Source organism: Euphorbia lathyris, chromosome 10 (assembly GCF_963576675.1).
Source record: "Euphorbia lathyris chromosome 10, ddEupLath1.1, whole genome shotgun sequence".
NCBI classification, from domain to species: Eukaryota; Viridiplantae; Streptophyta; class Magnoliopsida; order Malpighiales; family Euphorbiaceae; genus Euphorbia; species Euphorbia lathyris.
In genome coordinates, this window is record NC_088919.1 from 47,118,506 (window position 1) to 47,131,346 (window position 12,841).

Genomic DNA, 12,841 nt, shown 5'->3' on the forward strand with positions numbered 1-12,841 from the left:
ATTATGTTCCATTAACCCTTTTGACTTTCCTAAATTTCTGTATGCAGATCTACCTCTCTTATTTGTGAAGCCACCCATTTTACTTGGTCTAAACTCAAACTTACACAAGTTGTTGCTCTCTTTCCTCATCTCTTTCCTCTTTCAATATTGCCAAATACGATGTCGTAAGTTCATCACTACATCTTTTTTAATCATAACAAACAATCATATTTTGAATTTTCCTTGCAGGTCTCTGTTCTGGCTCCTAATATTCCTGCTATGTACCGTTCCTAAGGCTGGAGCAGTGCTCAACACCATCAACTGCAGACTAGACGCCAACACCATCGCAACTATTCTTCGCCATTCTGAAGCTAAGCTCTTCTTTGCTAATTACCAATTTCTTCCTCTTGCTAAAAAGGCGCTCAGTTTACTGTTCGCCTTACCTTCAATTTTAATTGATGACATTGATATGCACAACTCCTTCTGAAAGGTGATCCGACTTACTCCGGCGAGGAAATCGAAGACCAATGGGATCCAGTTTCATTGAATTACACATCAGGAATAACTTGAGAAACAAAAGGAGTTGTTTACAGCCAAAAAGGAGCTTACTTTACTACTCTTGACGTTATTCTTGGCTTGGAAATGGGAACCAAAACTCTTACAAACAATGCAATAAGGTGGAGAGAGAAAGGGAAATGGGGAGGAGGAAGAAGAGGGTATAAAAGTAATTTTATATTAGGGGTCAAATTTTGACTTTTTGACCAGTAAAAAGTAGCTGATGTGACGCGTTGACTTCATATTGACCGGTCATTTTTACCTGCTATACACCAAAGTGGGAGGTCACCTATAAGTTCGTACATATTAGTGAGACAAATTGAAGGTTGTACACCAAAATGTGAAATAGGGCAAATGTTATACACCATTGATGAAATTTACCCTCTTTATTCATCTAAAAGTATCTTCAATGGAGTATAATGAACCACACATTATACTTTTTTATTAAATTATCTCTCATTAAAGTAAGTTTAATATATTGAACATTTATCAATCATTCAATGTTTATTGAGTTTTTGATTATTTTTATATATTTTTTGATTATTTTAAAATAATATGATAGGCTTAATTAATTGATTGATCTTTTGTGATTGGTGGATCCATTATGAATGAGTGGTTATAGAGTTTTAACCATTGAATAGTTTAATAAAATAAAGTTATTAAATGGATGATTGTACCATGTATATTGAGTGGTAGTGAACTCTTACAAACAAGAGTTGTCATTAACTCGGCAAATTATTAGAAGCACTCGGTCTTACTAACCCTTTGTTTATGAATCAACACCCTTAAGATAAATACAAGTAAATAATAAAAGAATTAAATGATAAATGCGAAAGAGATATAATATATTCTTAAACACTAATATTCAAACACTTGGAATCTCTTCCATCTCATCTCAAGAAATCACCATAAAACAAAGCATTCCATTGAGTTTATTAACATTACATATATAACCACAATAATTCTATAAGACTTGAAAACATAAACCTGTACAAATTCCAAATCTGAATTTGTAAAAACATGAAATATATTATGTCATAATCAAGCAATGATCCACGATCAACTAGTCCCGAACCATTCAGGAACTGAGACATCAACACAACCTCATGATTGGTCTAGGAGGATTTGGTCTCGGAACACATGTCCTCTCATGATTGGTCCGCAATAGTGTAGAAAGTCTCCGAGTAGTCAGTCTCTTCATCCTCATCATGTTGATCCCTTTGCATAACAATAGAGTGGCCACTCTCTTCAGTCTTGTTATGTTGCTGCTTCAACTTGGCAAGTTCTTCAGCAACTTCTTTCATTGTTGGCCTTTCATCCCCAATCATTCTCATTTAATTGTTTGCAAGATTTGCAAACACTTGAATCTCTTCCATCTCATCATCAGAATTCACAACAAAACAAAGCATTTCATAAACTCTATTATCTTCCAACGCCGACCGAAAGTACTGAATTATATTCTTTCCGCCCCATCTCACCACAGAGTTCGGCTTCGCCCCGGTTAAAAGCTCGACAAGAACAACTCCGAAGCTATAAATATCGCTCTTTTCTGTTAAGATACCCGTAGTAAAATACTCTGGATCAATGTAGCCCAAAGTCCCTCGTATTTGTGAAGCCATAATTTTATGATCCGGGGGAATTATCACCGAAGGTCCAAAATCCCCAACTTTTGCAGTGTACTGCTCATCAAGGAGTATGTTTGCTGGCTTGACATCTCCATGAATCACCGACGGATCTGCGAGGGAATGTAAATATTCAAATGCAAGTGCAGCTTCTGCATCAATTCTCAAGCAATTTTCCCAATTTTTCACTATCCGAATAGATGTTTGATGGTGAAGATAATGGTCTAGACTTCCATTTGAAATGAAGTCGTAAACTAGCAACGAAATTTTGGTCTCCAAACATAATCCCAAAATCTTGACAACATTTTTGTGGTTACTTTGTGAAATAATCCCAATTTCATGTTGGAAATCTTCATTAATAAGTGTTTTATTGAAATCTTTAGGCTTCTTGATTGCTACTTGAGTACCATCTTTAAGTTTTCCTTTATAAACAGATCCAAAGCCACCTTCACCGAGGAAGTTACTTTTGTCGTAATTTTTTATCGCCTTTGCTAGCTCATTGCCGCTAAAAATCCTCACTCTTTGGTGCTCCAATAATTTTCCCCCATTCCTTAAGAAGTTTTTTTGTTTTCCTCGCTTGTTCAGCATTATGGTAATTAAAATACTAATAATCCTGATAACAAAGGAGAAATTTCTTATCGGATCACGTCCCTGTGAGGCGCCGCTGGGATCGGTCGGGGACACTCTGATGCCAAAGTCAGTAGAGAATATGGAGAATAAACTGTATTGACAAAGCTTAGAGGATGTAAGAAAGTGAGTGTACCTTGATAGCCTAGAAAGGTAGGCTATATATAGTTGAGAAATTCGTAACCTCTAGGTAACTAGAAAGTCTCCATTAATGCTCATTTAATGGCGGTTACAAGTTACTTTTAACCTGGCGGGTAAGACAATTAATGATTCATTTAATGATCATTTATGGCCGAGACGGCGGCCAGCCGTTATCAAGGTGAATGGAGAGATTCGCCTTAGAGATCCGCCAGCGGATCTCTTAGAGCTAATCCAGGGAGATCCGCCTCCGGCTTCCTTTGCTACGTGGCATACTTAAGGCAATTATCTCTTTTGGTCCTCATGATAATATCCCAATGTTATCAGAAGCCCCCCCCCCCCAAAATGCCTTAAAAGCCCTTTAGGGCTTTTGGACTTCTGCGCGCCGTCTTATGCTTCTCCATTAATGTGCACTCTTTCCAACTCCCTTTGATGGCCGACACGTGTAATAGCACACTGCCCTAGGAACGTTCAAAAACCATCTTCATCTTCGGAGTTCCCTTTCTTCTTCACTTTTCATCTCCTTCCGTTTTTCGAAGCTTTTTCTCCTAGAATTTTCAGAGATCCTACTCAAGCTTCTGCATTTCCATGTAAGTGCTTTTTCATTTTATCCTGAACGATTAGAAGTTCATCTTCATCCTCTAGGTCAACTTCTGAACTTTTTAATTCGATACCTCCTCCTAAGATTGAAGTAGATTTTAGTTGGACCACCTCTTCATCGGAAAACTCTCAACCTTCTGTTGGGGAGATTAATTCTGGTTTAGCTGAGTTCAATAACTCGGCGCGTAACCGTTACCAGACTCGTTCCACCGGAAATCCCTCTTTCTTTTCCGGTGCTGCTCCGGCCGGTGCTCGTAACCGGTTTCTGGGTTTAATGGCCTCTTCTTCTTTTAGGAAAAAGAATCCTCGAGCGGAGTCCACTCCGTCTCGTATGAGTGCCGCGGATTTGGCGAATCTGTCGGATCGCTTTCCGTGGATCAAAAATTATGAAACCCAACTCGCAGCTTCTCATCAACGTCCCTCTAATCCGCCAAAAGGTTTATTTACCATATTTTGTAGTCATGTTGAGAGGGGGTTTCGCCTTCCTCTTCCCAAGATGTTGGCGGATATCCTCTCATATTTTGACATTGCCGTCAGTCAGCTACACCCTAATGGCTGGCTTGACATGGCTTTAGATTGCTATCTTGCGTCAAATTTAGGCGTAGTGTATAATGGCCGTATCTTTAGAGCCTTTCATAAGCCTTCTAAGAGGAAGTTGGAATCCTACCTTACATTCGCCAAATTTGGTGTTTATTCGCCCTTTTACCGCAAAATGTCCAACGTGCATAGCTGGGATGAGAGTTTCTTCTATGTGAAGATAAAGGAGGATGAACTGTTAGGTTTTCCTTCAGTTTGGAACTCCCGTCCGCTACACATGGCGGGTGACATGCGAGTCTTAACAAACAGTGATGAAGTGGTGGTGGATCTCATGAAGCAGATCAGGGCGGATGCATGGACGTATGCAGATGCCTCAGCCTTCATGATGAGTGACATTCCTCTGATCCGCCGAGTGGAAGATCAATTCATTTATTCAAAAATTACTCAGTTTGATCAAGGTACCTTTCTGCTACTTCAGGAGCCTTGATTATTTTGATGTCTTCTTTGGCAGGGGTGTATCTAAGGCAAACCACGCTCTTGCAGAGACGCGCAGGAAATTTCTAGAAGATGAAGCACGCAAGAAAAGTCAAGCGGCTAACCCTCAACCTGATACAGGCAAGCGTCCTATGGAGACAGCTGTTGATCCGCCACTGAAGAAGAGGCGGCCTAATACTGTTGGTAGTACTAAGATTATGGCAGACGCGATGCGATCCGCCAAACCTGCTGAGAAGATAATTCAGGCAATCCATTGTTTGATTTCTTCTTTACTCATCCGATTTTAAAGCGGCGTATGGCTTTCTCCTATTTGTGCAGATGGCTAAGCCTGATATTGGAGGATATTGGTCCACCAAATTGGGGGCCCAGGGTTCTTTTGAGAATGAATCCCTTCTGAATGACCTAGATGAGGCCCTGGGATAGGTGGGAGAGGTACAAAGGAACTACGACCAAATCCCTGGATCAATTCATGTCCATAAGGGAAAAGCAGAGCTTCTTTCGGTGAGTATCAAAAGAATATGGGTAGTGATGATTTCTTTACTTCCGTTTCGCCTTTGGACTAAATCCTTTTGTCTTTTACAGCTGTATGCCCGCTTGCGTACTTTGGAAAATGGACTCCTTCAGAACGTGGCGGATAGGGAAACTATTGAAAAGTTAGAGAAAGATATAGCGAATGCCAATTCCACTATTGCCACCGCCAACGCGAACCTAGCTTCCGCCACAGCTGCTTTGGTTCTCCGAGACGAGGAGATACAAAGTTTAAAGGCAAAGATAGCTTCTGATGCTAAAAGCCATGAAGATGCTCTCGGGGAAGCTGAATACACGACGGGTGAACAGGCATTTTTTTATGGAGAGATGCTTATGGCGTACTTCTCCTTGGCCCATCCTGGAATTGATTTCACAGATCCCGAGTTCGCCGTCCCCGAACCAGAAGACGTGGCGAAGTTCAAGAAGATGCCAGATGCTAAGGAATACCTCCGCAACTATGTACGAAGATGGATGAAGGGAACCCTGCAGGAAACCAAACCTTCTACCATAGTTGTGGTGGATGACCCTCAAGAGATGCTGTCTAAGGCTGATTCAGAACCAAAAGGGGATAAGGAGGTATCTCCTGATGGCGGATCTGTGACTGTGGAGAAGAAGGATCCTCAAGCGAGCATCGGGGACGAAGGAAGCACAAAAGGGGATGCCCCTATTATTATTTAGTTTTTGCTAGAGATTTTTGTAAAAACCCTTTAAGTACAATTTGGTTAATTCCTCACGTTGCTATATATTTATTTTACCTTTACACTTGCGCAGGGAAGTATTTTAAATATAAGCATGTTTAGGACTTATGTTTGGAGTAGGTGGCCAGCCATACTCCATGATATGAACCTTTGTGAAGGTTTGAAGCTGTTCTATTCCTTTCTTGAAGGAAGTAAAGCTGCCCAGGGGTTCAATTTGCTACCTATCTTTGAGGTGAAATGATCCGCCCGTGGGACTTGTGATTTCCCTTCTGAGAAGGATAAGAGAGTGTAAAGACCTTGCGTCCAAGGACCGTTTTAACTCTTATTGGAGATTGGGATTCGCCCAGAGACGGACCCGCCCATAAGATTGATCCTCTTATGTATTTTAAGATAGCGATACATTGCGAATGTGGAGAGCGTTGGATGCCCCCCTTTCTTTTTATGACTGGAATATTGATATTGCAGCAGTAAACTATAAAAAGAACATGGATAATAAAACCAACAATATTTATTAATGGGAGAAACACCTTATTACAGTGAATAGGTCTTTATAAATGAGCCTCGTTAAAACCTTTAACAAGAAAAACCACGTGGGAAAAAGCTTGTTAAAGGAAAAAGAGTACTCAAGACCATGGACATACTTCATTTTCTGACCAAGTATTTACGGAGGTTCTGGAGATTCCACGTGCGTGGTAGTGTATTGCCCTCCATATCTTGTATTTTGAATGTAGCTGGCCCGATCTTGTCCACTATCAGGTATGGACATGTCCAGTTTAGTCCCAATTTGCCCTTGCCTTCTCGAGATTGGATCTTATCAGCTTTGCGAAGCACAAGGTCTCCTATCTTTAGATCCACAAGCTTGGCATTCTTATCATGGTAAGCCGCAATCCTTTGTTTGTATGCTGCCATGCGTAGATAGGATTGGTTCCTGTGATCCTCAACCTGATCCAAACGCTCTCTTAGCCGTTTGTTGTTGTCTTCTTCACAATAAAAGGTCACCTGATCACTGGGGACTTGTATTTCAACTGGGATCACGGCCTCCACTCCATGAGAAAGGGAGAATGGTGTTTCCCCCGTAGCTGTTCTTGGGGTAGTACGATAAGCCCACAAAACACTTGTAAGCTGATCCGCCCATCTCTTGCCGTGCTCTCCCAGCCTCTTCTTTATCCCCTTAACAATCGTTCGATTGGTAACTTCGGTCATTCCGTTGGACTGAGGATAATAAACGGAGGCGAATCTATTCAGGATGCCCAATCCCTCACAAAAAGCCTTGAATTTGTCACAGTTAAACTGTGTTCCGTTGTCAATGATGATGGTATGCGGAATGCCATATCTTCCCACAATGTTGTCCTTGACGAACTCTACTATCTGATCTGCTGTAATGGAGGAAACAGCCTCGGCTTCTACCCATTTGGTGAAATGGTCAACCGCTACTATTACATACCTCTTTTGCCGACGAGTTGGGGGAAACGGGCCAACGATGTCTATTCCCCAGAGGGCGAATGGACGGCCTTCAATGATTGGCCTTTGGATATGTTTGATAGTGTGTGACTCATTTGCGTGAATCTGACAACTGTGACAAGATTCTACCAAATTCTGGGCATCTAACTCAGCTGTGGGCCAGTAGAAACCTGATATCCTGGATTTCTTCAAGATCGCGGCGGATGCCTCGTGCGACCCGTAAGATCCCTCATGTAGCTCTTTGAGGATTTGCTGCCCTTCTTCTGGTAGAATGCATTTTAGCCAAGGATGACTAAAAGATCTTCTGTAAAGACCATCATTGATCAAGGAGAAGTAAGCTGATCTCCTGACAATCCTCCTCGCCTCTTCCTTATCTTCAGGTAATGTTCCATTTAGTAGATATTGGCGGATGACTGACCTCCAATCATCTTCCACCGTTGTGAGTACGGACACTTCTTCCGCAGCAAATGCTGGAGCCATTTTCACTTCGAAGGGACAATCCGGATCCGCCCAGTTTTCCTCACAAGAAGCCATCTTGGCCAATTGATCAGCCTCTGTATTGGATTCTCTTGGTATGTGAACCAATTCCCACTTAGTTTCTTTAGCTTCAAGGTTATCCAGCAATTTTTTGACCTCTGCTACATATTTGGCCAGAACCTCGTCCTTCACCTTGTAATTCTTGATTACTTGGTTGACCATTAGTTTAGAATCGCTGTAGATCACGATCCGCTCTGGGGTGATCTCCTGAAGTAGACGTAAGCCCAATATCAGAGCTTCATACTCAGCAGCGTTATTAGTGGCATGGAAATTTAACTTTGCTGCGTATCGCAATCTTATGTAGTGGGGACCTTTGATCACAACTCCCACACCAGCCCCATCTGCAGAGGAAGCTCCATCGGTGTACATTGACCATTCTTCTAACGGAGGCTTGGGATGAGATATCCCCTCGTCAGTGAATTCATTCACGAAGTCCGCCAGGACTTGACTTTTCAAAGATGACCTGCTTTCATATCTTACATCGAATTCGCCCAGGCGAATCGCCCATTCCATCAACCTTCCTGAAGTGTCCGGCTTCTGTAATACCTTTCTCATTGGTATATTGGTTCGAACTATTACAGTATGCGCCTGAAAATATGGCCTAAGGCGAATTGCCGTGGTTACGACAGCCAGTGCCATTTTATCCAGCTTTGAGTATCGGGTTTCAGCATCTTTCAAAACTTTGCTCACGTAATAAATGGGGAACTGTTGGCCATCCTCTTCTCGTACCATGACCGTGCATACGGCTTTATCCGTGACCGACACATACATGTATAGATCCTCCCCTTTCAAAGGTCGACTCATCATGGGTGGCTCTGTAAGGAACCGTTTGATTCCTTCGAAGGCATTTTGACAATCCTCATTCCACTCAAACGCTTTTTGCCCCTTGATGACTTCGAAAAAAGGCTGACATCTACGAGCTGAGCAAGAGATAAACCTGCCCAAGGCTATGATACGCCCATTGAGGCGCTGTACTTCTCTGATATTCCGAGGCGGTTGCATCTCTAGGACTGCTTTGACTTTGTCAGGATTTGGGCTAATTCCTCTTTCGCTGATCATGAATCCTAGAAATTTGCCATATGTTACCCCGAAAGTGCATTTCTCTGGATTCAACTTGATGTTGTGGTGGCGAAGTACGTCCAGTACCTCCTTTATATCCTCTGCATGCCTTTCTACAGTTGTGCTTTTAATAATCATATCATCTACATAAACAGAATAATTACCGTTCTTATTGTCCACGAATATCTTGTTCATCATCCTCTGATAAGTAGCACCTGCGTTCTTGAGCCCAAAGGGCATGACTTTAAAACAATAAGTGGCCTGATGCGTCACGAACGAGGTGTTGATTGTATCAGAGGGCTCCATGGGGATTTGATGATAGCTTGACTTCACATCTGTAAAGGAATACATTGCGTGACCGGCAGTTCCATCCACAAGCATGTCTATACATGGCAAAGGATAGTTATCCTTGGGGCAAGCTTTATTAACATTTGTAAAGTCAATGCACATGCGGTAAGATCCGCCAGCTTTCTTGACTAGCACGACGTTCGCCAACCACTGGGTGTATAGTACCTCCTCAATGGCATCCGCCTTTTGGAGCTTGGCGATTTCTTCCTCTATCACCTTCTGCCTTTCCGGACCATGTTATCAAATCCCAATCAGCACGACTAGGATTACAACTGCAATAAATCAAAATGAAATAGAACATATCAGCGTGTATATATATATTTATTTATTTATTGAAATTAATATATAGATAAAAAAAAGTAAAAATAAAATATAAATACTATATGGACAAAAATAATATATAGATAAAAATAAATAAATACTATATGGACAAAAAAATTAAAAAATAAAATATAAATTAAAGTAGAATTTTGAGGAGGAGGATAGAGGTGGAAGCTAGTAAACGAGAGAAAATGCAATAAAAACCTTAGACTTGGTAGGAGCATCTCCAATGCAAACAACCTTAAATATTACCAAAACTTAACACACAATTCTAAAATCTATTATTTTATTTTCTCTCTTATTGAAATCATGTTTGACAAATTTTTTTTTTAGAAAATGTTTCAATGCTTAGGGCCCGTTTGTTTTACCTACTGTTTGTTGTTGCTGTTTGTTGTTTGCTGTTACGGTTTGCTGTTTGCTGTTGCTGTTTGATGTTTGCTGTTGGAGAAGACTGCTTTTCCAAAAAGCAGATATTATTTGTTTTTGCAAAAGGCTGCTTTTCAGGTGTAAAAGGCAAATAGGAGGCCACTAACCAAACACTTAATGTTGTTTTTCAACTGTAAAAGGCAAACACGAAAAGTCTAGCCAAATATCTAAAACTCTGCCTTTTAAAATAAAAAGGCAAACAGGATGTGAAAAGTAGGTAAACAAACACCCTCTTAATCTTAAAATTCTAATAATTCTCCTTAGTAGTGGAAGAGAAAGTGGGAATTACCTATCGCAACTTCCATGAAGCGTGATCGTCGGCAGCCGACTTTGCCATCACCAGACATTCCGAAAGAGCATTGACATGTATAATTCCCAATTGTGTTCCTGCAATGACCGTGGCACTGGTGCTTACTTTGATCCTCGCACTCATTAATGTCTACAAAATATATGAAAGATATATAACCATAACTACTTAATTTGGGGATGTATCTATACTTTAAAAAAAAAACGTTAGACCAGACCTTGGCATCCATGAAGATATGGATGTCCAGCAAACCCTGGTTTGCACGAGCAACGATATCCTTTTCCATTTTTGGAGTAGACGCAATCTGTATTATTCTTACAAGCATATGAAACTGAACCCTTTGCTCTTTCGCATGTCTTTTCTTCAACCACCCATTCAATTACAGATTCCGCTTCCATATATTCTTCTGGATACGGCCAATCGGGAGACTAAAATCAGCAACTTTAAAACTCCTTTGATCGGACAAGAATGCAATTCCACACTGATTTTTGCCCAAGGCTTCCGAAGAATCCAATACGCTTTGAAGAGAAAATACTAATGTGGAAAGAGATTCTGGTAAGGAAGCTTGGCAACACCCATTACCTGAGCAAGAATCGTTTTCTTCAAATTTTACATCTCCACATACCGACACACAACCCGTCAGAAAGTTCATTTTTTCGCTACTCAATAAAGCCAAGGTATCACATCCAAAAGCAGTGAGTTTGTTGTGTTCGTGGGAGAATCTGAAATTATCTCCCAATTTTATTATGGCTGGCTCGGGATACTCCGTTTGTGTTGTACGGTTGTAACAGTTGAAAGTTGCATTGAGTTTTACAGAGATTAAGCCGTCGTCCATGGACATATAACGATGGTAATGTTATCTCTGAGAACCAGTGTCGGAGGAGAAGTGGTGAAGTTACATTTTAGCAGGAAATCAGAGGTGCCGTTGTTGATAGCGCATCTGGGTTCGTCGAGCCCAAAAGGGTAGAAGATGCTGATATCTCCACACTTTTCTCTACACCGGTCGCGAACATTTGGCGACAGTTTCATCGGTGATACTATAGAAAACCACAACACTAATAAGTAGGTGAGGAGAAGAGCTCTCATTTTTTGCATGTTATGCTTCATCCTATTCCTTTCTCCCTTAATATGAAAAACTAAGCATGTAACTATCAATCAAAGACTAGGCACATGGATGGGGAGACTTATAAGAAATGAATAGTATCAAGAACATGAATAAATAGGTCTACCCACTCCCAAGGTCAGGGCAAATCACTGACCTCGATGAAGGTTGATAGTGGAATTTACAGTGAATCTCAATCCTGTCAAGCAGAGGTACAACGACTTACCACTCGGACCAACCCTCATTAGCACAAAATATCTGTTTGCATCAGGGTTACTCTTATTTATTGTTACTGTTTTAAGGATAACGGCTAAATTTAATCTTAGACTTTTTTAGGATTATAGATTGATCTTAACATATGGAATTGTTTAAATTTAGTCGAAATATTTCCAAATAAGATCAATTTTAGTCTAACAAAGTGGTTTGATAGTTATTTGATTATTATAAGTTTGAAGCGTAGTTTCATACATTTCTTATAAAGTATTTGTATTTAGCAACATAGTAAACATTTTTGAACTTTGACAAAATAAAATTGCGATTGACTTATATCTCATCCAAGAAGCTCTGATAACCGTTTGAACTTAAAGTGTAAGCTGATAAAGCTCAAGAATAAATTTTATATTAAATCTCTGACAAAACATATCGAAAGACAACTGGTCGTAAATTTTACTTTTTCTTAGCTCAATAAAGCTACCTTATCCTATCCAAAAGAAGTAAGTTTGTCGTGTTCGTCAAAGAATCCGAAATTATCTACCAATTTTATGTCTTCCTCTTTATGATCCGTTTTGTGTTGTCTTGTTGTAACATTCGACAACTGCATGGAGTTTTATAGAGGTTAAGTTAAGTTGTCGTCCATGGACATATTAACTATCGGAATGTTCTTTCGGAGGACCAGTGTTGGAGGAGAAGTTAAAGCTATTATTGATTGTGCAATTGGGATTGTCGAGCCCAAAAGGGTAAGAGATGCTGATACTTTTACACTTTTCTCCATACCTGTGGGGAACATTTGGCGACGGCTTGTCGGTAATACTTACAACATTAATTAAGTAGATGAGGAGAAGGGCTCTCATTTTTTGGGATTAAACCTTTATTTGGGGTCATTTTTATAAAAAAAAATTACTTTATTAAATCTGATTAGGAAATATTTCCTCTCAAGGAGCTGTTTTTTAACTAGAGTTAAAAATTGTATTTTTTTTTCAATTTTTCCACTCATTCCGGCGCAATAAGCGCCAGAATGAGTAAGTGGACAGGAATCCTGTCGCCACTGCCCCAACAAATATTTAAAAAAAAATTTATTATTTTATAAAATAAAAATAAAATTTATAAAATAAATTAATTTATTATTGTATAAAAATAAAATTATATATTATAATGATAGTTATTGAATTTTTAGAATTTTGATTAGAATTTAAATTTAAGTTTGTATGGAAATGTAAGGATTAAATTTGTACAATTTCATACGTTAAAATTAAATCTGCACTTTACTTGAAAAGTTACGATT

General features: G+C 39.9%; 1 pseudogene; it reads right to left on the minus strand.

Annotated features, from left to right (window-relative positions):
• Window positions 1-1,619: 1,619 nt before the first annotated feature.
• LOC136208115 (wall-associated receptor kinase 2-like) lies at window positions 1,620-10,636 on the minus strand (annotated as a pseudogene).
• Between the last annotated feature and the right edge of the window lie 2,205 nt (window positions 10,637-12,841).